This window comes from Rattus rattus, chromosome 4 (genome assembly GCF_011064425.1).
Source record: "Rattus rattus isolate New Zealand chromosome 4, Rrattus_CSIRO_v1, whole genome shotgun sequence".
In the NCBI taxonomy this organism is placed as follows: Eukaryota; Metazoa; Chordata; class Mammalia; order Rodentia; family Muridae; genus Rattus; species Rattus rattus.
The window spans coordinates 118,803,594-118,827,280 of record NC_046157.1 but is presented as its reverse complement, the minus strand read 5'-3'; the positions used below and the strand labels follow the sequence as shown (position 1 = coordinate 118,827,280).

Below are 23,687 nucleotides of genomic sequence, written 5' to 3'. Positions count from 1 at the left end.
TGTGCAGCAGTCTTGAGAGGGTCACTTGAAAGATTCCCTTAGGTTGTTTTAGAGCCCTTGTGGTATGTCAGATCCATGTTTTGGCTGAGTGAATGGATTAGACTTACATGCATTCTGCACTCCAATTACCAACCTTCCCTTTGTCTTTTCCTAACCAAACCTCTGTTTTATATTTTGGAGAGATCAAACCTCAGTGTAACAACGGGTAATGTTCAGGTTCTCTGGAAGATGATTTGTCAGAAAGACAGAGAGACACAGAGATAGGTAGACAGACAGATACACACACACAGACATAGATAAATAGATGATAGATAGAGGATAGCTAGTTAGATGATGGATGGATAGATGGATGGATAGATGGATAGATAGATAGATAGATAGATAGATAGATAGATAGATTTCAGGATTGCAATACAGACTATGGGCATAGGTCAATGGTATTGTCCTTACCTGGTATATGTATGTGAGGTCCTGGTTTTCATCCCTATCACCCTCATTCTCCTAAAATTAAACACTAAATTTTAAGCAATGACTGAAGCAGAACAGAGATGCTATATATACCCCCACCATCCATGGCTATGATTTTTCTTGCCTCCTTAAGCAATGTCAAAACCAGAAACATACCTTGCCAGAATTTTCCCTCTTAGCACTTTGCCAGTTGACACCCTGCGCCATTTTCTCTGATAGAACGATACCCGGGCTCTGACCCTACAGCAAGGTTTCAATCTGGACAATTTGGTTATATTGTGACCCAGGGCCTGGAACTTACTGTGTAGACTGAGCTAGCCTGAAACTCACAGATGTCTCTACCTTCCTCCGCCTCCGGAATGCTGGCATTAAAGTCGCGAGCCACCACACCCCGCAAAGAGCTATTTTTATTATTTTCTGTTTATACGTAGGTATTGTATATACATTGCGCGTGAGTGTGTCTGTGTGTGTCTGTGTCTGTGTGTCTGAGAGAATGCCACATGAATGTGGAGAACAGGAGAGGGCACTCGATTCCCTGGAACTAGAGCTACAAGTAGCTGTGAGCAGTAGGGCCTGGTGCTGGCAATTGAGCACTGGGCCTCCGGAGGAGGACATTTAACTGCTGAACCATCTCTCCAGCATGAGGCTAGTCATTTTTCAAAGGAGTGGAGACTACATTGCCCATTTTTTTCTCTTTTTAATTTTATTAGATATATTTCTTTATTTACATTTCATATATTGTCCATTTTTGATGCTATTTTGTCTCCATGGGTGGAGATCTGACATGACTGCCCACAGTTGGGAGTTCTGATTCCTTTTGTTCCTTTGGAGCCTGCCAGGGCCTAGCTGAGTTCCTGGCCAGCCTACAGATGCATTGTGGTTCAGGGGATTTGTATTCCATTTTCTACCTAGGACAATCCATATTGAAAACTCTCTGTCTGTTGTTGATAAAGCCATCAAAGAAGGCAGAGTGATATCCGTTTGTGCTAGCTGGTACACGGCTGTGCTGCCCCCTGCAGACTCCAGCATGCCTCTTGGCAGACAGGCATATGTCTGGTTAATACCACTTCAGTATCATAAGGACTTTGTGGGAAGAAGCACAGAGATGCAGGAACCTGAATAGAGAAAGTACTCTGTAAGTCAAAAGTGGGCGCCATTCGCAGTGACTCAGCATTGATCTGCAGCCAACATGGAAGATGGTCCTGAGAGAAAACGGACGAGATGGCTGATGCGCATGTGTGGTGTTTTGGGAAATGCTTCCTAGCCCTTTGGCTGCTTCCGCCCTGCTTGTTCTCATTGTTCTGATTTTGAAACACTGTTTCCTCTTCTAGTTCAGGCGAGATACTACTTATCAGAACTTAGGTGTGGAGCACCAGCTCAGAGAGGTTTATAGACTCGCATAGGAGGAAGGAGATCCTTTAATTTGGTCACTGAGCCTGGGAAAATATTCAGGGAGTATTTTCTTGTGTCTCACAAAAGCGTTTTACCATTTATGTGAATTCTCGAGCAGTTATGTGAAGAAAATAGGAAACAGTTTATCTATAGATGCCATACCACTGTTTTATTCAATGAAAACCTGAAGATCAGAATTCTAGATTCTTCTCTAGATGATATTTAAAAACTATGCCTGCAGCATCACACAGATGATCCAGGACAGTTTTGGTTATCAGTATTTCTACTTTGGGGCTAGAAAATATTATCATTCTAACTATAAAAACGGCATTTTGTCCCTTCCTTCCTTCCTTCCTTCCTTCCTTCCTTCCTTCCTTCCTTAAACTGGTTGTTCTCAATATTATTTAAGGTGCAAATTTTCTCTTTCTGGGCTGCGATGAACCAGCAAGAGTTTGTTGGTGACAAGGATTGGTACAGTCGACAGGGAAGTGTTCTTTTTCAGAGGTGCAATTCACTGCAGGAAAAGGTGTGGCACATGAAATTATCTCTCAAATTTTCGGATGTATGGTTTGGAGTATAGAAGGGAGTGTCTGTATTGCAGATACAAGTCTGAAGAACAGCCATGTGGTCTAACTCCTATGAGGAAGTGGCACACATTGTTTAATTCTGAGAGAAGTACGTTGTGTATCCTATGCTTAGACGGCCGGCCCATTTTTGTTAAAAGTTATTGATACATTCAGCTAAAACTAGTGAGATGGTGTGGGGGGGTGTTAACTCAGGAAACAGATTCGGAAGGGCTAAATTTTGAGACAAGAGTTGCAGGGTTCCAGCAGCTACGTCAAAATCAAAGAACAGCATGGAGAAATGTGGGCACGGCCCCCATGCCTTTTGCAAAGTCATGGGACAGATTGGAAACATTTTCTGTAAGGATTTGAGATGAATGTGAGCGTTAGGGGTAGGGAAATAAATGGAAAGACTTTAATAAAAATCTAGAGGTTTACAAAAAAATCCCCCTTTTATTTATTTAGCAATCTACATGTGTTTTGAATAATAAAAGGCTTTCCTTTCTCTGAGTTTTGCTGGGCTTTGACAAGAGCTAATGTGTTTATCAGCACTGGCTCAAATGATACAACCAGTGTTGATTCTTCCCTTGCCTCTGATGTTCATTTCAGTGTATTTTGTAAGTAGCCAGTACCTACTGACTCCTTTGTGCAGAATTATTTCTGATTGGTAGAGACCTCCCAATTTCTTCCTAGTCCTTGGTGGTGGTTTGAATGCAAAGTTACCTATAGTCTGGACATTTGAATATCTGGTCCTCCTTTGCTGGATGGTTGTGGAGACGTAGGATGTAGATCTTTGCTGGAGGAAATGTGTCACTTGGGGTGAGCTTTGAGGTTTACATGACTTTTGCCTTTCCAAGTTGGCTCTCTCTGTTTCCTGTTTGTGGTTCACTATATGAACTCTCCGCTGTTCCTGTTGCCATGTCTGGTGCCTGCTACTGTGCTTGCCTGTGGTGATGGTGACAGATTGATCCTTCCTGAACTTCAAACCCCAGACCAACAACCCTTCCTTTTATAGGTTGCTTGTTGTGGTGCTTTTAAGGAAGGAGGAGAAACATAGCTGATATACTGCTCAAATTCTTCTCTCTCCTCAAAAGCAATCTACTCTTCTGATACTATTCTTCCTGCCACCCTTGTTTCCTTTCTTCTCCATGATTTTGCTGGAATTTCTGCCTGTGCCTCATGCTCTATTTCCCTCTCCATATCCTTGAAAATCTTTTGACTATTGTTAACCAGGACCTTTTTCTGTCTCTGTTCTCTTTGCTCTTATTGATGTACTATCCTGCTCTTCTCATGGTGGTTTATTTTGAAAATTCTAAGCTACTGATAAAGTCAAGCCTACATACACCCCTGGACCGATGCCTCTCATACAGTTTGTGTTAACTTGTCAATTGGATTCAATCATAAGAGACTTGTCTGTGGTTGCCCAGGTAACTTTCTCTTCCTCACGGCCATAGGCACTGTTTTTCTTTCTCCCCTTCTTTCTTAAAATCCTACTTTATTTGGCAAACTTGAACGCATGTTCAGGGGCTCTCAGTTGAGATTTCTGCCCAGCCAACAGTGATAGAAAGTTTAATTCCTTCTTCTTAACAGTTACGTTGACGGCTGTGGAGGCTCATATGTAATGTGTACTTCAGCATGTGTCTGTGTTGGAGACTTAGTCCTAAGTTGGTGGTCTCCTGAAATGTCATTGAATCATGAGAGCTTTGAAGTCACTATATTGAGTGTTTTACTAATGGGTGAGGCCGGGTGGGAAGGAGTAGGTCATAGGGATGCATACTTGAAAGATGTATCTTGTCCTTGACACCTCCCCCTTCTTCTTTCCCCCCCCTTCCTCTTCTCTTCCTCTTTTCCCCCTTTCCTCTTATTCTCCTCTTCATCATCTTCCTCTTTCCTCTTCCTCTTTCCCTCCTCCTCTTCTCCTCTTCCTCCTCTTTTTCTTCCTCTTCCTCTTCCTCCTCCTTCTTCCTTCTCTTCTTTTTGTCCCACCTCTGCCTGGCTCATCCTGTCTATCATGAGCCAAACAGCTTTGAGTTCTGTTCTGTCCTTCCACTCTGATGTTTCTGACTTTGGCCTGGAACTTGTGAGAATGTGAGTCAAACGAATGCTCAATCCCTTGTTTACCTTCTGTATTCTGTCGTAGGATGAAACCTAACAGGATAATAGCTCTACAGCCATTGTGGTTTTTAAATCAAACCTGCCTAGGAGTGTGCATGTTGTGTTGATGATTCAGGCGCCACAATCACCGCTGTTGATATGCCCCCGGGTGAACCAATGAATTCTCTACCTCACTCTGCATTCTCAGACTTAATAGAACCCAACTCAAAGGTTTTTTTTCCCTTTCTTTCAGGATTTTGTATTGGGTATATATATATATCAAATATATATATATAATTTTTTTTTTCTGTTCTTGCTCAGGTACAAGCTAGACATGGTAGAGGCTGGGAATGAAAAGTGTGTCCAAGCACACACGCGCCATTCACTTTATTGTGTTTTTGACAACGTCCCTGAACACTGTAGAGGACCTGATGCCTCTTTGTAGGAAGCCGGGACATTTCCTTTGGCCGTGGCAATCATGTGATTCATTTGGGAAGGAAGACGATGATCATTAAGAAGCCACTTGGATCCGATGAAGGCAGTGACCACTGAGAGGTCAGCTCCATTGTGGAAAATTGGAGCTATTCAGCCTTGTAGAAAACAGGAGGTATGTGCTTATTTTCCAAGTTCAGAGAAAAAGAAAACCATCTCTTTTCTCCCCTCCCTGGTGTTCTTGGCAAGACTCAGGAAGTCTTCAACTCACAAATAAGGCTGGGCCAGGTCTTCAAAGAGCCTCTGTGCTTTGCATGCACTAAGGTTTTCAAGCCCAGCTTCAGCTCTGTTGGATATGGAGCTTGTGGGGAGGATGGGAGGTCAGGTCCAGATGGGGCTCTCTCATCTGCTGCGCCAATTCACATACTGTAAGGTACTAGCTTCAATCTGGTTTTCTGGAAAAAAATCTGTTAAAGGTGGCTGACACTTTGAGCAGTGTGTGTTTAAATGGGCAGCTCTGGAAGTGACGAGGGGGATCTGCTTGCTTCATAGGGAGGAGATGATGCTTTATTGTTTAAAGTCAAGCACAGCTAGAAGAGATCCCTAAATTCAGATGGAATTACTGGTGTGTGTGTGTGTGTGTGTGTGTGTGTGTGTGTGTGTGTGCGCTAAAATGGTTTTCTTCATCCCTACCAGTTGTGATACCAACCCCTCTCATTTTGTAGGAACTTTCACTCTGAACTAGATCTTTGGAAAGGAATGAAAGTCTCAGAGGCTTTGTTTACTGCAGGGAGAAGTGTAGATTTCTTCTTTTCTTTAGGACCACAAGTGACTGCTGTCTGTTAAGATGTGGAAAGCTGTGGTTTACCACCCAAATCTCAGTGGCTTCATACATCATGACTTTCTCTCTCACTCTCTCTTTAAGTCTACTGTGGATCAGACAGAGGTCTGCTTGTCATTGAGATTTAGATATCTGGAGTGATGGGAGCTCCTTCTTTACCTGCTTCTTCTTTTACCACAGGGAGAAGGAACTCGGTGAATATTATCCTGGCTCCCAATAATTCTGCCCACTGATGACAACTGCCCCTTCTGCTCAAATTTCCTGAGTCAACATGGCCACTCCTAACTTGGACACGACTGTAGACATTCTATGTTACAATGAGCCTAGAAGAAAGAAGAGACATGTAAGTGAACTGTGCCATGATTCTCCCCTTATCCACAAAATATCACTAGTCTATAAGGTGTTCTCTTTATTATTATAACGAGTGCTGTAAGTCTGAACCTCAACTCCCCCAAACTGTCCTGACATTGCTGGAAGAGTGTTGTCACATGGCTCTACATGACTTCCCATGAACTGAACTTCTCTATCCTCTATACTCGTGGAACTATGAAATGCGTTCAGTGACAATGATTATGATGAAAGTAATATCTAGAATAAAAAATATGCACGAAGAAAGATATGTCTTGAAATATTGACTTTTTTCTGCTTTGTTTTTTATTCTTTTAAAACTGTCCTTCAAATCATAATCAATAATAACATTATCGGTGTTAGAGAAATGGCTCAGAAATTAAGAGCATTTACTCTTCCAGAGGATCCAAGCTTTGTTCCCAGCACTCACACTGGGTGGTTCACAATTGTCTGTAACTCCAAATATCTTTCCTGGCTTTCACTGGTATCTACATTCATAGTCAGAGACTCAGACACAAACACAGAGATAGACCCAGACACACAGACACAGACAGACATAGACACAGACATAGAGATGGACACAGAGATAGAGAGACAGAAATAGGTACAAACAGACAGACAGAAACACATATACAAGGCACATACACAGAGACACAGACAGACACAGATGCAGGCATATCACTAAAAGTAAAACAAATCTTAAAAAAGAACAACAGAGCTGTGATTACCTTCACATCTCATGAATAGGAATTAAGCCCCTGAAAGCACAGAAAGGGGGCTTTCTGAAGCCGAATTCAGTTTATCTTTTTGGGCTTTGTAGGTCACGAGGATGCTTCTCGACTAGTGATAAAGTTGTGTTGTCACGGTTACAAATATCACCATGCTCACCATGACCATTGCCACACAATCACCATCTCCATTACAGTTACGACAACCCATACAACATTATCACCACCATCACCACCACTGTTACTATTAACACTGTCCCCATTACAGCTGATGTCATACTGTTACCACCACCATCATGATCACCAACACTAACACCTCCAATACCATTACCATCACCAACATCACTATTACCCTTAACTGTCAGCACAACTACCACTAATTCCAACACAATTGCCATCATCAGCATCATCAACTACCACAACTATTACAATCTTCGGTATCCTTACTACCACCACCACCATCATCATTATCACTACTACTTCCAGTACTTATCACCGCCACCACCATCTCTCCTACGTTAAAGAAAGAAGACAAGGCTCAAAGTGATACTTGATTACCTGACTGCCCAGAAAGAGGGTTAGCATCTTTTCAATGCTATGCTGCCCTGCTCATGTGGTTCTCTTGCATCAGACTCCTAACTATTTGGAATCACAGGCATGCGCTGCCATATTTAGTTTCACTGCAGTGCTTTGTATGACTCCCTTGCTCCCATCTCAGTGAGGCTGGGGGTCTCCTGTTGAAGGTGGGAGATTCCCATCTCCTACTTAGCAGATCAATGTCCTTCTGCGGCCCTGGCTGTGGTAAGGACAGTGGTGCCTTCATCTTCCTTTCCAAAGAAGGTTCATTTATTTTATTATGTATGTGAGTCCACTGTCACTGTCCAGAAGACTTCGGATCCCATTCCAGATGGTGGTGAGACACCATGTGGTTGCTGAGAATTGAACTCAGGACCTCTAGAAGAACAGCCAGTGCTCTTAACCACTGAGCCATCTCTCCAGCCCTGAACCTTATGGTTGTAACAGCCCATTGTAAGACTCTATAGCTTTGGTGCCTATAAACATCCTGACTCACTTAGGGAATGATAGCAAGTAGAAAGATTCTTAGCTGAAGCCTAATGCTTAAGAGTTATACCCTTCCCCCTTCAAATATTAATAAGATAATGGTGTTATTAAATTGCCAATCATGTTGAATGTTTGTGAGGAATCCCATGTTTCCACCCCACGTAATACATTTTATTATTTTTTCTCTTGGGGATTTGAACTCTGAATGTTTGCTTCTTTGTGGTTCAATTAATCACTAAATAGAACTCTCCCCATCTCTCATCCTTCACCATACAGTATCACTGTATGAAAAGAAACAAATTCTGCAAAACGAAAGGCAGAACACTACCTTGCTGATGAAAGAGAATAGGAAGTAATTAGGACTCGGCTCATCGAAACACTGGGCACTCACCGTCCTTTCTTCATTTTGTTACAAAATAAAAATAAAACTTGGTCTTCAAAGCAAGATGGGGGGAGCACTTACCAAACCCCAAAAGTAAGCCACTGATGAGTGCATTGGTGTGGTTTCAGGAAATAGCGAGAGGAAATGAAAACTATTTATTTAACTGAACCAGCCATCCCCCTGCAGATTACGGCGACTGTGCCCAGGACTGTAGGACGGATACAACCCAGCAGGTGAGTTTCCGTTTATTTGCTTCTGACTGTCAGCCTGAACTCGAGTTGTTGAAAACTGTTGCTCACCGGATACTTTAAGAGAGTTTCTTGACTATAAAGTGAGGCTGTCTCAGATTGTATTTTCAGATAAAAATGTACTTAGCTCGATTATTTGAATAGGCAGATAATATTTTTATACTTTTTTTTGAAATTCCTTCAAACCTTTAGGTTGGTTAAGAATTTGGGTACATTGTAGAGAGAGAAAGATCATCTATTTTGGTCACGCTAATTTGGAAAGTTTCACTGTGCTGTTTTAGAATGCATTTCATAAGAAAACATTTTTTATAGGCATTAATTTGGAAATCAGGGCTAGCTATTTTCATTTTAGGCTTCTGCTTCTTAGCTCTGTGAATCAGAGCATGCTATTCAAGCTGGGTTGTGTTGGGTTTAATCGTAAGTGTTTTCCATGTGGATGTAGAATGTAGTATATATTTAACTTTTGTTGTTGAGGCTTTATAAAGCCTGGGATATTTGAACTGCAACAGATTACACCCAAATGGGGATCTTTGCTCAAGTGAGGCAAATAGTAGATATGATGTTACCATTTACTTCTTGGTTTCTGTGGTGCTGAGATCAAACACAGGGTCTCACACTAACCAGATGAGTGCTGTGTTGTAGCTACAGCCACGGCCCTAACTTACACTTGAATGAGTTCCTCAGTACTGTTTCAACCTTGAGCTAAATAATTTTATGTGTATTTCTGGTGCACAGCAGTCCTTTTTTTGTAGTAATCATAATTGTCATCATTTTAACCGGTGACAAAATTGACAGCTGACGCAGGAGACTTAACATTCCTATGAACCTCTAATGGTCAAGACTGAACTCAGGATGCTCCAACAATGCCAGGCTGGGAGTTAACAAATGTAGGAGGCATCTGTCACAACTGACAGTAGCCTGGTTATGCATGTCAAGGTGTTTTTATGTAGACACCCAGGGCTTGCTCTACCATTGAATTGCATACTCAGTCAGGCCAGTGTTGTTAAATCATTGCTTTAAATTCCTAGGACAGAAGGTCCGATATGCATGTGTGAGGCTTGAAAATCTCTCCAGAGACCAATGGGGTTTCCAGCTAGCTTCCCATAGAAAAGCTAGTGTGGACACACTCCAATGGCCATTCCCATGATGCCTTCACAGAGGTCCCTCTGCAAAATTACAAAGTCTAGGCTAGAGCCCATCTTTATTAATGTTTTTAAACAGTTGCTCTGGCTTCTTCCTAAGACATATCAAGTTCAAAGTCACAGTAAGGGTGGGAGCAGCTAAAGTTGAAATGGCTTGAATGTTTAATGTAGCCTTAGAGCGGAAATTGTTCCCCGAGTTGGGAAGCAGGCAGAATATTCATAGGAATTTGAGTACAGGATACCAGTCAGCCTCAGAACGATATTCCATACCAATTTACTGGTTTTAACACCAGCCTTTCAAGGCTGATTAAGAGAGAAGGAAGAGAGAGGAGTAGATTAAGCTTCTCCAGTCTTGGGACAGGTCTGTAACACTGCCCTTCCCTTTTTCTTGAGGGAGGGAGGGTCGTCTCTTCAGGACTTAAGCATTTTGGTGGCAGTGGTGGGGTGCAGATCTCTAGCTTTTGGAAAACCATTTTCAACTCAGCATGGAACCTGTTCCTTCTGTGTTGTGCTTGAAACAGAGGAATCTAGAAACAAGAACTTGGGCAGCGTTTTTGCAGTTACATGGTTAGCACCATTTGCTTTGTTCCTGTGATGTAGACAGTGATTAAAAAAAAAAAACCATAAAGGTATAGACTATGGTGGACATCATTTCAAGATTATAGAATTATATTTTAAAATTAAAGGGTTCAAAAACTGATGACCTAAATCTTTCCCCAAGAATTAACAAATCTCTCATTTCACCCCTTAGGAATGCTCCTCATCTGTAGTTAATCTTAGAATTAACATGGAGCAAATTACTGCCGTGGTGCCTTCAGTAGGGAGTGTGCCTGGTGGCTCAGTTGATTAGAACCCTGTGCTAATGAGGTCACAGGTTCAGTCCCCAGGAGACAAATTCACCTCACTCTGGTCTTCCTTCTGAACCCCCAGCCTGGTCTCTGAGTGGACAAGTGGCCTTGTGGGTAGGAATATGCACTTTTGTGTGTGGTTTGTGGGAAAAATAACTCTAGCAGATGCATTAAATTAATTTGGAACATGTCAGTGATCATTTAGGGTAACAAAATGGTACCCTAGAGACTGCAAAGACTTCTTGAAGATTGTGCCAGGTGTCTCATTTCCTGGGTGTCTGCTGGGGAAATTGACTGATGTGTGTTGGAGGAGAGAACTATCTAGAGCTAGGAGGTTGGGGGTTTATTTAAACTGCAGGCTCAGAATGGTGTTTAGGAGAACAGGCTGAGTTACTCACTGATAACTTATGCAAAAGATGGGTCACTGTGTTTTTTATTTAATATGTATACTCATGCAACCTGTGGGATGGTTCCTCTCCTAGTCAGGCGTCCCTCACCATATTTACCTCTGGCCTGCCAGGAGTAAGTGGCTCTCATTTATGCATTTTTTTCCATTTTTCACTTCTAAGCCCACCTCAGTCATCGTCTTGTAGGTCCTGTTGCAAGGCTAAGTTTCACCCCATTGTGACTGGATGCATTGCTATTCTCTGAGGCCATTTGCTGGATTTCAAGTGACTTCCTGCCCTCACCAACCATTCCCAGAGGTTCTCCATGGAGTGGCTTCCCGAAGTCTTTGTTTTGAGACGAGGAGTCATTCACTGTATCGCTGAGCGTGTCACTGAATTCCTCCAACTACTGTACTCAGGACATTATCTCACTTCATCCTCTGCTTCTCTAGAAGCTGGTACCCTAAGTCTACAGCACCACATTTGGCTTAAAAACAAAACAAAACAAAAACAAAAACAAAAACAAAAAACCAAAAAAGTTTTTAGCAATGGTGCCGTCCCATTTAGCAGAACATATTGTGTGCAGTGTGCGTAGCCTCCATTTTATATGCTATTGTGAGGATGAGTTCTGATTGAAACCTACAGAGAGAAGCACAAACATGGGGTCTGGTAGGATAAGAACAGAAGGTACCACTGAGGACTAACATACACCTTGCCACACAATGGTTAGAGAAAGATACATGAAGTGAAATGAGGAAGGGTGCATGGTGGAAAGACTGAGGACTTTGGGAGCTTCGAGGGAAAGAGGTAAGATGAGAGACAGCACTGGGACTGGCAAGAGGACAGTAGATCCGACAGGAAGGGATGGATATAAGACAGTAAGCTAAGAGTCTGGGAGGTATACAAGGCAGGCTATTCCTCAGAACCAAGTGAGAAAGAAAGAAAGAAAATAAGAAGAAAGGGAAGGGAGGAAGGAAGGAAAAGCATGGCATCTCTCAATATCTAGTCAATCTCAGCATGATATAGGCAGTAGGAATGCTCATGGGCAGAAAGGTGGGGTTGGGGTAGAGCACAGTGATAAAAAGTGCTTAGCAGGAATGAGGCCCTGTGTTTCATCTCAGCACACAAATGAACATCTCATCAAACGCCACAATAACATCATCATCATCTCATCTCATTATCATCATCACCACCACCACCACCACCACCACCACCACCACCACCACCACCACCACCACCACCACCACCACCACCACCGGCAGTAGCAGAAGTGGAGTTACTGAAGGCAAGCTTGGTACTCTAGCCAAAGCACACTGGCATTTTCTAGAAAGTGCTTACCTGAGAAAGGTATGGAAAATAGAGGGGTATTAAAGATATGGTTCCATGTTCACATCCTCTTACCATCATGACCTTATTCACATGAAATGGCCTGACAGAGGTTACAGTGCAGGTAACCTATGTGCTACATATTCTGTGTACTATACCACGACGTAGGTATGTGCTATGTATGAACTTGGTGATCTCTAGAGCAAGATGATGTGGTAGGGCGGGGAGATATGCTTATCTTTGTTTTTATTTTTTCACCATTTAGAGCATTGTAACAATCCGTAGTACTTTCCTAATCTGAAAATAAAGGAAAAAAATTAAAGAATGTAAAGGATTTAAATCATTTCCCATCATTCACTCTCAAGTAGAAGTAAGGTAATGGAACTAAGGTCTGGGCTGTCACACAACCCCTGCTAACTAGGAGTGGAGTCCTATAAAACAACACGAGAGTCACACCTGGCTCCACAGAACGTCGAGCTCACAGTCACCTCACACATAGATAGCATGGGGACAATAGACAGCATGGGGCCTTGTATGTCCTCAGCCAGCAGGATGTACCGGCACGTAGGCTATTTCTATGGGACAGGAGCAAACAGTTCTTTTAGACCTTATGTGTGGACGTATGCCTGGGGGTGGGTGGAGGGCCGTGGAGAAGGTTAACCACAGGCAAAGAACTTGAGCTTGGGGGAGAGGGGCATTGGAGAATTTTCTTCTGATTCAGTTCGAGGGTGACCAACAGTAGTGGATGAAATAAAGTGGCCAGGGGCTGTGTTGTTTTATCTCAGATGTACTGTTTTAAAGCAACCCTCTTGGGTTTTTAAAAATTTGATTCAATTAGAGATAAGTTCTTGCTATAAGTTACCTTGGCTGGGACTGACAGACTTTTTGCTTCAGCCTCTGCAACAGCTGGGACAATAGCATTCATTACTCAGGTAAGGCACAACTCATTTCCTAGAGACCAAGAGGAGCAGTACGGAGATGATTGCTCTCCTGAATTAAGGGGATGAATGGTTCACAAGGGACCAACAGAGAGAGCGTCTTCATTCATGACAGAGACAGCCCCGAAGGGAATCTCTTGGAGTGTGCTTGGGAAAATCGAAACCACAGCAGATCTTTCTGAGTCAGAGTTGGGGAGGATGGGGCTATCAGGACACAGGGAGATCCAGGAAATGGGAGGGACGGGTATTGGCTCTGGATGCCACACAGAGAGGGGACAAGTGACCTTCTACATGGGTTCTGTTCAAGAGTTTGAGTTTCATCCAGGGAACAAAGGTGTGCTTAGGAATCCACTTGTCTTTTACTTTATTTTCAAACTTCAACATGAACATCTGTTGACACAGAGATCCCTGCATTTTGGGTCATTCCCATGGGTAGACCCAAGTACAGCAATGAGAGCAGTGTAGTGTTTCACCCTGTACCTGAAGGTAGCAGGAAGAGGCATGGGTAAGGCTTCCCTGAATGGCCCTTAATGAAGTATTTTCACCAATAGAACTGCCTCATGCCCTTCTCACCACCCGACATACTAGCCCAGGTAGGTATTCACACTTCTTCAGGTTGTTTACTGAAATATGAAAGACTCAGCCAGAACACATGGTCACGAGCACTCCTGAACCTCATGTCTCAGTTCTGGTAAGTTCTCTCAGAACTGAGTCCTGGGGAAAAGCTCTTAGGGGCCACACTAGGAACTGTTTGGGCTCCTTCCATTGGCTTCAGAGGACCTGACTTGTGAGAAAGTCTATAGTGAACAGGAAGCCATGTGTGAATGGCTATGACCTCTCTCCCATTACCACTGGGAGGGAGCCAGCTTGGGGTGGTAAATGCTCACTGGACAGACAGGAGGTCACTTTCTAATCTTTCTCCACAGCCTGCATATCCACAGCAGACTTTATCAGGATTCTAAAGTTCTGATGTTGGGCCACAGGATCAATGGGAGTTTCACCCCACCCCCCTATTCCAACACAGGTGTGATGATTTTGGATTGAGTTGCCTGTCTATAGATAACCATCCTCTTGGAAGCTTCAGTGCCTCGTGCCTCTTGTCTAAGTAACTGCTGTGGTCCCAAGAATCGCTTCTGAAGTTCTGAAGTGTGTCAGTAGTTTGTGGCACATACATGCCATGCAGACTAGCTAGTGTAGATATCCAGTTATGTCTGTTTTTCCTGGCAGGTTAGAGGAGCCTCTGGGGCAACCTACTTTTTCAGTTTGATCATCCAGGTGTAGAGTGTAGTACCCTTTGTCTGAGCTCAAATTAGAAGAGCACAGTCCAAGGGTCTGCCTCTCTGTCAGAATGCTAGGCTATGAACTTGGCATTTGAAATCACCTGTGAATTTGAGGCAGACAGGCAAGGGTTGGTTGTGGTACTGGGCAGAATGGGTTCCTCTCTCTGCACTTCCTCCCTTAGGACTTCGGAGTAGAGTTCTCTTAAACCCATCTTTCACATGGGGTTGATATCATCAACCCTGTATTTAATGGAGGGTTAAACAGAATAATTATGCCTGGCATCCAAACGATGCTCTGGTACTCATCCCAAGGCCCCTTTACTCTTGTTAACAGGGTTAGTCTTTCTCCAAGTAGAACATTCTCCAGGTAGTGTCCTACCCATTTGCTGTTAACAGAACATGCAGAGGGATATGAAATTCCTCTGTTCAATATTTGTTGTCTTCTCACCGTAAAATGGAGAAAAGGAAACATAGCACCTCAAAACATCGGGCTTTAAAAAGTCTTCGCTGGGCAACGAATGCAAAGAATATTCTTATTAATGCATGTTCTTATAAATGAAGCACCGCTCATCAAATATTTATGCGTGGCAGTCAGAGAAGCCAGCACAGTGGTTAGCAGGCCTAGGGACATTTCCCATGTGTAGCATGGGATGGCAAAGGCAGGGGAGATCCTTCAGTTTTGTGTCATGGTTTTGGGCTCCAACATGAGCAGTATGCGGTGTAGTTTCTGCTCTGGAACCTGTCAGAACTCTCATGTCGCTGATCCTTGTAGGAGACTCCCCTTGAAGTCCATGGGGGTTCTTTGAACAGAAGACATGCAAATAAGAATCAGGCCTGATGTAATCTTGGTATTAGGGACTACTCACCCAAATATTAGCTTTTTAGCTCGGAAACTAGGTTTTGATCATGAGATAAAAGAATTCTTCCTTCCCCTCCGTAAGGCACACGGTATACCAACAGCCAAAGCATCACCATGTGCACACCCAGGAGAGGATAAGCCTGCTAATTACTGAAGAGACCTAATTAAGCCTCAGATAGACACTGTCGTGCTTCATTTTTTACCTTAAACATGTGAATAGGATAGACAATCCCGATTCCAGGGCTAGTTGCTAAATGAAAAACAAAACAACCCCCGCCCCCAACAATGTTACTCTCTGGAAATATCACTCATCTGATGTGGTAATTTAGAAAAATATATCTATTAGAGATAGTTAGAGATATATGTATGTTTTTTTGGTTGGAAAAGCTTCACCGATGAAGCACAAAGCTGCAAATTGTAGACAGGTTAAGTAAATTAAATCACTCACTGTCGTTTTTTCCCCCCTCTTCTTTCTTCAATGGCTTTAAAAGTTAAAGGTAATTTGCAAAGAAAATGCTCAGTTTGAATTGGTTTGTAATATCTGTTAATGATCTTGGAAAAAAATTCATGTACTCACAGTTCTCTCCCCAAGGGAACTCCAGCGTGCTATCGGGAAAAATTTCCAAAGTCTGAAATGTCATTAGCTAGTGATTTTCTTGAAGTAAAAAGCCCAGAAAAAAATTTATATAAGGTATACAAGTGCACAGGACAATCACTCTGATGAATAATGTCGGTGTTTTTCATAATGTTTCATATCTAAAAATGCAGCAATTGAAAGCCAGGCTTCTAAGCTCCAGAGCTGCTTGAGTTAGCTCGGTGTAGTCATCCCTTCTGTTTATTTCACACATATATTGAGCTCTTCCGTATATTTATAGATTGTTGTTGTAAAAACAGTCATGTTAGGAACAATTTTGATTATGTTCCTTGCATTTACCTTTTGGAAACACAAGGTGTAGCCTAAATACAGACCTACAGGTGCTGCCTCCCCAGGTTAAAACAATAGCCTGCTTTAGAGTGTTCAGGCAGGTGCCTGGAGTAGAGGTGGGAACAACAGGAGAGCTGTTCCGTATTAGGTAACAGTACTGTGAAACACTATAGTAAGGGGGGAAATATCCTCTTGACCCCCGGCTGCTGGTGGGCTTTTGCCTGTGTGCACAAGAGGCTTTGGAATGCATTGCTATATCCATGTAACTGCAGATTCCATCCTGACTTCTGGAGCCAGTATGGGGGAGGAGCTGGATCTTACTAACTGTTGCTATGTTGTTCCCCGACTCCAGCTTGTCCACCTATACTTTGTATACATTGCAGGAGAAAGTGCTTTGTACATAGTCTCTATTTGTTGCTTTTAAAACCCATTTTGCGTACTGAGACTAGAAACATGGGAGCCTCTAGCAAGCCCTACAGGATTGTTCTTAGTTTTTGTTTAAGTATAACATTTTTATTAATCCGAGAATTCCATATACACATGCAATGTACTTTTGATCATATTTGTCCCACACGTTTTGCCTAACTCCTCCCACATCTGTCCACCCCTCTCAACTTCAAGTTCTCTTTTAAAAAAATAACCGATTCCAATTTGTGCTGTTTATATGCTTATGGGGATGGTTCCGTCCATTGGATGTTGGTTGGAATATGGTTGACCTATAAGGGATCACAGTGTTAAAGAAAGCTGACTCTTCTTCCCTTTGAAGCTGCAAACATTCGATAGACCCATGCTAGACTGTGAACTGGCTTGATCTCACGCAGACGACCACTGTGCTGTGAGTTTGTGTGTGTAGGGGTCCTGGTCATGTCATGTCCACTATCATTGTTTTGCTGTGGTTTCTTTTGACCTTGAGCTCTTAAAAGAGTCCTCTCCCCCTTTGTATGATGGTCTCTAAGCCTTTAGGAAAGGTTGTGATACAGATGTGACCACTCCACTGATGCTGACGAATTGTGAGTTTCTGTGTTAACTGTCATTATAGTATCCTTATTTCTTTTACACTGTATCTTTAGTTCTCTTTCTCTCTCTTCTTAGTTCACTGTAAGATATTCTCTCCCTCTAGGTCTAGCTGGACTAAATCCATTCTTCCTGTTTTCTATCTATTTCACACACACACACACACACACACACACACACACACACACACACGCACACACATGTTGAGTGACATCATGAAGCGAAAAGAACATTTGGAATGTTTAAATTAGGGCTTCATTGGAGTTCCACATATGGAAGATGTGAAGAGCACAAATGTGGCACTCCGTGCATTGATCTGGCATTAACACAGCCTCTAACCACACCCACCCATGACAGGAAAAGTAAGATTGTGACTGATATTCCCAATTGCTCCTATGATGCAATGCTAGCTTCTTTTTTCCCGAAGGTATCCACATTCCTAATTTTTGATACCATGGATTTGTTTTTCCTCTCTCTCTCTCTCTCTCTCTCTCTCTCTCTCTCTCTCTCTCTCTCTCTCAGTTCACATAAGAGGAACCACACAGAGATATTCATTTAAAAATTATTTTGCTATGCTAGATATTCTCAACATGGAATAGATACTCATTTATTCTGTCTTTCTTCTCTCAGCATTATGTTGGCTACAAATTGTAGTACCTATTTTGTTCATAAAATGCCGCATATTGCAAAAGTGTATCCATTTTATTTTCCTGAATGTTTCAGTTGTTTTGAGTTCTAGATGATTTCAGAGAGCTGCCCTGTAGGAGTTCCCGAGTGCATCTTGCTGAGTGTGTGCATACGTTATGTTTAGTCTAAATTTACACTGAACAAGAGATTGCTAAATCGTAGGGCAGAGCTGTTCAATGTTAGAACATAATGCTGAGCGTGCATACCTTTCCAAAGCCACTGTGTCAGTCTTGAGCAGTGAACATGGTTGCTTCGAGACTCTGTTCATGCTTACTAGTCATTCTGGCAGCATGCAGTAGGCTGGCACTGTAAATTTGTCTACTGGGCATTTGTTGTCCTTTCTGAGAATTCTTCTTAAGTTGCTCTCTCTCTCTCTCTCTCTCTCTCTCTCTCTCTCTCTCTCTCTCTCTCTCTGTGTGTTTGTGTGCACATATTACCACATACATGTGGTAACTAGAGGAGAACATGGGGTGTCCTTATTTATAGATCTCTGTCTCATTTTTTTAAGATGAGGTGTTTCACTAAGCCTCAAGTTCACTCTTTTTGTCTAGGTTGTCTGGTCAATGTCTCCTGGAATCCACCTGACCTTGACCGAACTGTATTGGGGCACAGGAGGCTGTGTTTAGCTCTTATGTGAGTGCTGAGGATTTGAAATCAGGTTTTCATGCTCGAGAGGCAAGAGTGCTTATTGATGGAGCCATTGCTTCAGCCCAGACTGCTTATTCTAATGTTGAATTTTCATCTTTTTTTTTGGTGATTTGGAGATATGTGTGTAATTTACATATGGATCTCTTATGGTTTCAAGTTTCAAGTGTTGAGAATGTCATGAGCTTTCTGAACTTGACTCTTCACTTTCTTTATGGTTTCTGAGGATGGGTTCATTTCTTTATGGTTGGTACTTTTTGATAACTGGAGAGAGTTTTTCCTTATCCCCAGGCTATAAAAATATCCTTATGATGTTTTCTAGTAAGTTTGCTATTTCACTCTTTATATTTAAATCCAGAGTCTACATGGCCTCCATTCTCCTCTCTTTGCCTCTTTTCATCCTTTTTCCAATTTCTGTATTTTACCTGCCCCATATTTCTTTCTTGTAACCAGGACTGAACCCCAAAGATTCTGTGAATGCCAAATGTTCTACACCACGGAGTTGTATTCCTGGTGGATGTCACTGATCAAGTTAGCCCTTCTGTTGTGTCTGCTTCTGCACTTATCACAGGAAAGACCTTTTCCACCAGTGCTCCGTGTTGCCATTTTTTTACTGTAAGTTAAATACTCCCGTCATGCACAACGATGGTGTGTCCTTTCCTCTTTATTCATCCAGTGCAACAAATTGTTCAGCAGGGTTCTCTCACACTTTTAAGTGACAATTTCATACATGCACATACACAACAGCTTTTAGTCAAAATGCTCCATTCCCGCCCTCTTCCACGGCAACTCTTCTTCTACCAACATGGCCCCTGCCTGCTTTCCTATCTATTTTTCCAATGGTTTTTGAATGTTAACCAATCTTGTATTTTGGATTAAACCCAACTTGGATGTGAAGGTCTTATTTTACATCCCGTTGCATATGTTTTCTTCATTTTGGCAATGTGCACTCTCAAAACGATGTCTGTGAATTAAGTGTGACTACAGTTTTCGGTAATGTCCTCGTCCATCACGTCATCAAATTCAGCTTGTAAAGCGAGAGAAGAGATTATTTTCTTTAGATTTCTGTTAAAGGGAACACGCCGGAAGTCTAGGGAACACACCGGAAGTCTAGGGAACACACCGGAAGTCTAGGGAACACACCGGAAGTCTAATTTAGCAGAGCAACCTAACAGCATGTCTTGAGAGCTCGCCACAGCTTTCTCTCCTTTCAGTCTTCTGTGTGTTTTAACTTAGACTTGAAGTGGGAGGCTGGCTTCTGTATGAATTTTTGCATAGGAAAGTAGATGTAACCGAACTGTTTGCTGAGTTTCCAAACGCCATTCAACAGTGTATGTATTCTTGTGTGCGAAGCTGAGGTTAGTTACTCTGTTTTGATTTTAGAAGCCATGAGCCATGGCCATGTAGATTTAAAAGAAAACCTACGACAGGTTTTCTATGACAGGAGAAGCCCCCGGGACAAGAGATGAACAGTCAGTTCTTACTTCTGCCCATCATTCATCTGTGAGACTAGATAGATAGAAGACACAAAACACGGTCCTCATGATGAATCTTCAAAGCTAGTTTTATCTGTGACTTTGACCCTTCAGGCACTGCTCCTGAGAAATAATTTTTACTTGAAAAACATGCTCCAGTCCTATGCCATGTAGGACCCTCTTTTCTTGGTTGGTGTTATCCTCGTGGAGGGCAAACCTGTTATCACCAATAGCCTGGACTCTGAACTGGTCAGCTGACCATATTAACCCCTTGCTGATAACCTTGAGCTGGTTTTGTATTGCTTTGCAATGTGAATGTGGGCTTGGCACAGGGTCATTGGCACAGGGTCACCTATGACCTGTAATTTTAGTCTGTGTAGGCTGCTGAAACACATTCAACCCCTAGATTAGAGAATTTCTTGTTTTATGCTGCTGCCAATCTAACCAGAACCTTCTGCCTGCCAGGCAAGTATTCTGTCTCAGCCTCACTCTTGGCTCTGGACTGGATAGTTTATAAATACAGGAAGTGTACTCACTGCTCCTAGTTTTAGAAGTGGGGAAAGTATAAGGTGCCAACAGCTGCAGTGTCCAGTTAGAGCCTTATAAATGGTGTCTTGGCTGCATTCTTGCATGGTGGAAGACTCAGAGAGCCAGGTTGTGCATTTTTTGTTTGCTTTCAAATGAGGGCACTATTCTCATTCATGAAGGTGGAGAACCCATGATTTTATCATTACCCAAAGGCCCCACCTCTTAACAATGTCACACTCTGTATCGGCAATAATTTTTATTCACACAACCTACAGTAACCTGGGGAGAGAGAACTGAATACTGAAGTACCACTGCAATCATATTGGAGTTTGGATATATCTGTGAGAGATTATTTCAATTGATTTCTGTGGGACAGTTCAGCCTACTGTGGCCTGCCCTGTCCCTAGTCCCTAGGCAGATGGGCCTTGGCTGTGAAAGAAAGCCATCCAAACATGACCCTGAGAAGCTGCGCAGTAAGCAGCATTCTTCCATGGTTTCTGCTTCAGTTCCTGCTTGGCTTCCTCAGTGATGGACTGTGACCTTCACATGTAAGGTGAAGTAAACTCTTTCTTCCCCTAAGTTGCTTTTGGTCATGGTATTATTAATTTTATTTTTAATTTATTTATTTCCATTTTGGTGCACTAGTGTTTTGCCTGCATGTATGTCTGTGTGATTGTGTCAGATTTAAGAGTTATTACAGTTGTGAGCAGCCGGGTGGGTGCTGGGATTTGAACCTGGGTCCTCTGGAAGAGCAGTCAGTGCCCTTAACTGCTGAGCCATCTCCTCAGCCCCAGTCATGATGTGATGTTTATTACAGCAACAGAAAACAAACTTGAACAGCCACCTCATGGTTTGCAGCAAGAGGTTAACACGATCAGGTTTCCATTTACGAGTGACCAGCTGAATGCCTGAGAAAGAATGGATGGGCATACAGACAGTGTACTAGGATAAAGTAGGAACCAGAGAAGACACCAATATTCAAACTACAGCACCTGGTTGTGCCTTGGCTCTCCACCTTGCTTTCTTGGCTACTCTAGTCTTTGGTCCTTCACTCTTGTTCTAGTCTGGCTTTGTCTACTGCTAGCTGTCTGTGGACTAGGGTTCTAAGTGTCTTGGCTTCTGCTCATGCTGGTCTTCCTACCTACAACAAACCATCTATGCGTTTTTCAATTCTTTAATAATAATCGTAGGGCTGGATTGTCTTGTCTCCATCCAGCCGGGGCCTCTGGCTCTTCTGTCCATCATTTGTCTTTGAGACTAGATAGACGTGGGGCTGCTTGTGGCAGAGTGCTGGCCCCAGCGATCTGGCTGGATCTGGGATTCCTCTCTCTCTCTCTCTCTCTCTCTCTCTCTCTCTCTCTCTCTGTGGTGGGGGTAGGTGGTCAACTAACATTTATACATTTATAGGTACACACAGCTCAAGCCACAGCAGCCAGCTGACAGCCCTAAGTTTCATTTTGCTTTTCTGTATAAGACTGGGATGGAAGTAAGAGGTCAAAGTGCACAATCAGCATGAAGGTTGGAGGCCAAGGCTGGAGGGATTCTGTCATTCTGCATCTCAGTGCTCTCCCTGTGTAACAAAGTGCAGTCCAGTTATTAAAATCTTCTTATGATGGATGCCACCTTCTATTGAATAGATTAGCAACAGGGATCTTCTGTGAAGGTTGATTTCTCCTGAGCAATTTAAAAATTCAAACAAAAAAAGAGAGTCCTGCTTAAAAGGCAAATTGAACAAGATCCTGCCCCTGTCTCTTATTAATAAAAGAGTTTACACAGAAACTCTTTAAGAGGGTGTGCGAGGGATTCACAAGGATCATTAAAGTCTACTAGACATTCACTTTCACTGTGTAAAATTGGCCGTGTCCTCAAGATGGTATCACATAAAAATGGGCTTTCTGAGGCTCTGCTCTGTGAATGAGCCCTGGCTGCACAGTGGGGCATTCATTTTATTTGGCCCATTTATTGCGAGTACATTCTAAATTTGGCCTTAATTATTTTTCCTTTCACAAAAAAATATTTTGTGGGATCTTTTTGAACCCTGACTACTTCCTTCTTGCCCCTTAAAACAGAAGCCAGGAGTGTTATTTTTGTTCTCTTCTAATTAAAATAATTGCTTGGTTCCTTTTAACTAGCTTCATGCAGTTATTAGCCTAATACATGGATGGGTGCCATGGGGTGCTTGAGGAACAACATGAAAGGTGATCACGCAGCTTCACATGAGAAAGAGTCCGTGGTGCCAGGGAGAATGATTTTCTTTCAGCCGGCATTTCAGAAGGGCCTTTTCGTAAACCTGCCCTCCCACACCCGCATTGAAGACTGTTCAATGAAAGAATAGCTCTGTCTCTTTCTGAAGGTGTACAGCCAACACAGTTCGATGTGAAGAGGACCACTTGATATGCTGAGCACAGCACAAAGACCTGGGTCTGGCTTTAATCTCTACTCCTGCTTTGTCTTTCAGAATAACTGCCATGGAAGAAGGATGCCCCTCCTGCCAATTGGCACTTATCAATGACATCGAGGGAGAGGGACAGAGTGCCTAGGTATGAGCCTTCATCAAGTGTTACGAAGGCCCTACTCCAACAGAAAGTGCTCATGTGAAGAAATGATGCTTTGGACAAGACTTTCCTCTGAGCTGGTGCTATCCAGGGGTTGGCAAGCAGGCTCCCTGGGCCTCATTCCTGTTGGGTATTCTTGTGAATAAAGTTCTATCGGACACAGAGCTACCCACTGTTTTCTGTATTGTTTACAGTGTTAGTGTATTTACAGGGCACCAAATGGCTGCAGTAGAGACTGTATGGTCTTAAGAAACCTCATGGCTCTGTACAGAGGAAGTTTAGGTCCTGATGTCTAATATTTAGTTCAGTATGTATCTACTAAACACCACTGAAGAGATACATGTGTAGCAATTTTCCTTTGCTTCCCTAGACCCCTGCATCCTGCTCTGCCACTGGAGATGATATCCTGGGCTGAGCACATGTTTTTACAACAGCAATAACTTAACAAAACTGCTCATGGCCCTTGGTGATTCACCCATTTTATGAGTAGAAGTGGCATGTGAAGGAAAGGAAGCAAAGGT

The 23,687-nt window shown here is 42.7% G+C and overlaps 1 long non-coding RNA gene across 9 annotated transcripts in view; it reads left to right on the top strand.

Annotated features, from left to right (window-relative positions):
- LOC116899335 overlaps positions 1–23,334 on the top strand; it is a 44,782-nt gene extending 21,448 nt beyond the window's left edge. For 6 of the 9 annotated variants that reach the window (XR_004387709.1, XR_004387713.1, XR_004387710.1 and 3 more), the window contains 4 exons: positions 4,963–5,124; positions 5,971–6,133; positions 8,439–8,543; positions 23,070–23,334. This is a non-coding gene — a long non-coding RNA (uncharacterized LOC116899335). The remainder of the gene's footprint in view (positions 1–4,962; positions 5,125–5,970; positions 6,134–8,438; positions 8,544–23,069) is intronic. The other 3 variants (XR_004387715.1, XR_004387717.1, XR_004387712.1) reach the window with 1 other exon arrangement.
- The last annotated feature ends 353 nt before the right edge of the window (positions 23,335–23,687 follow it).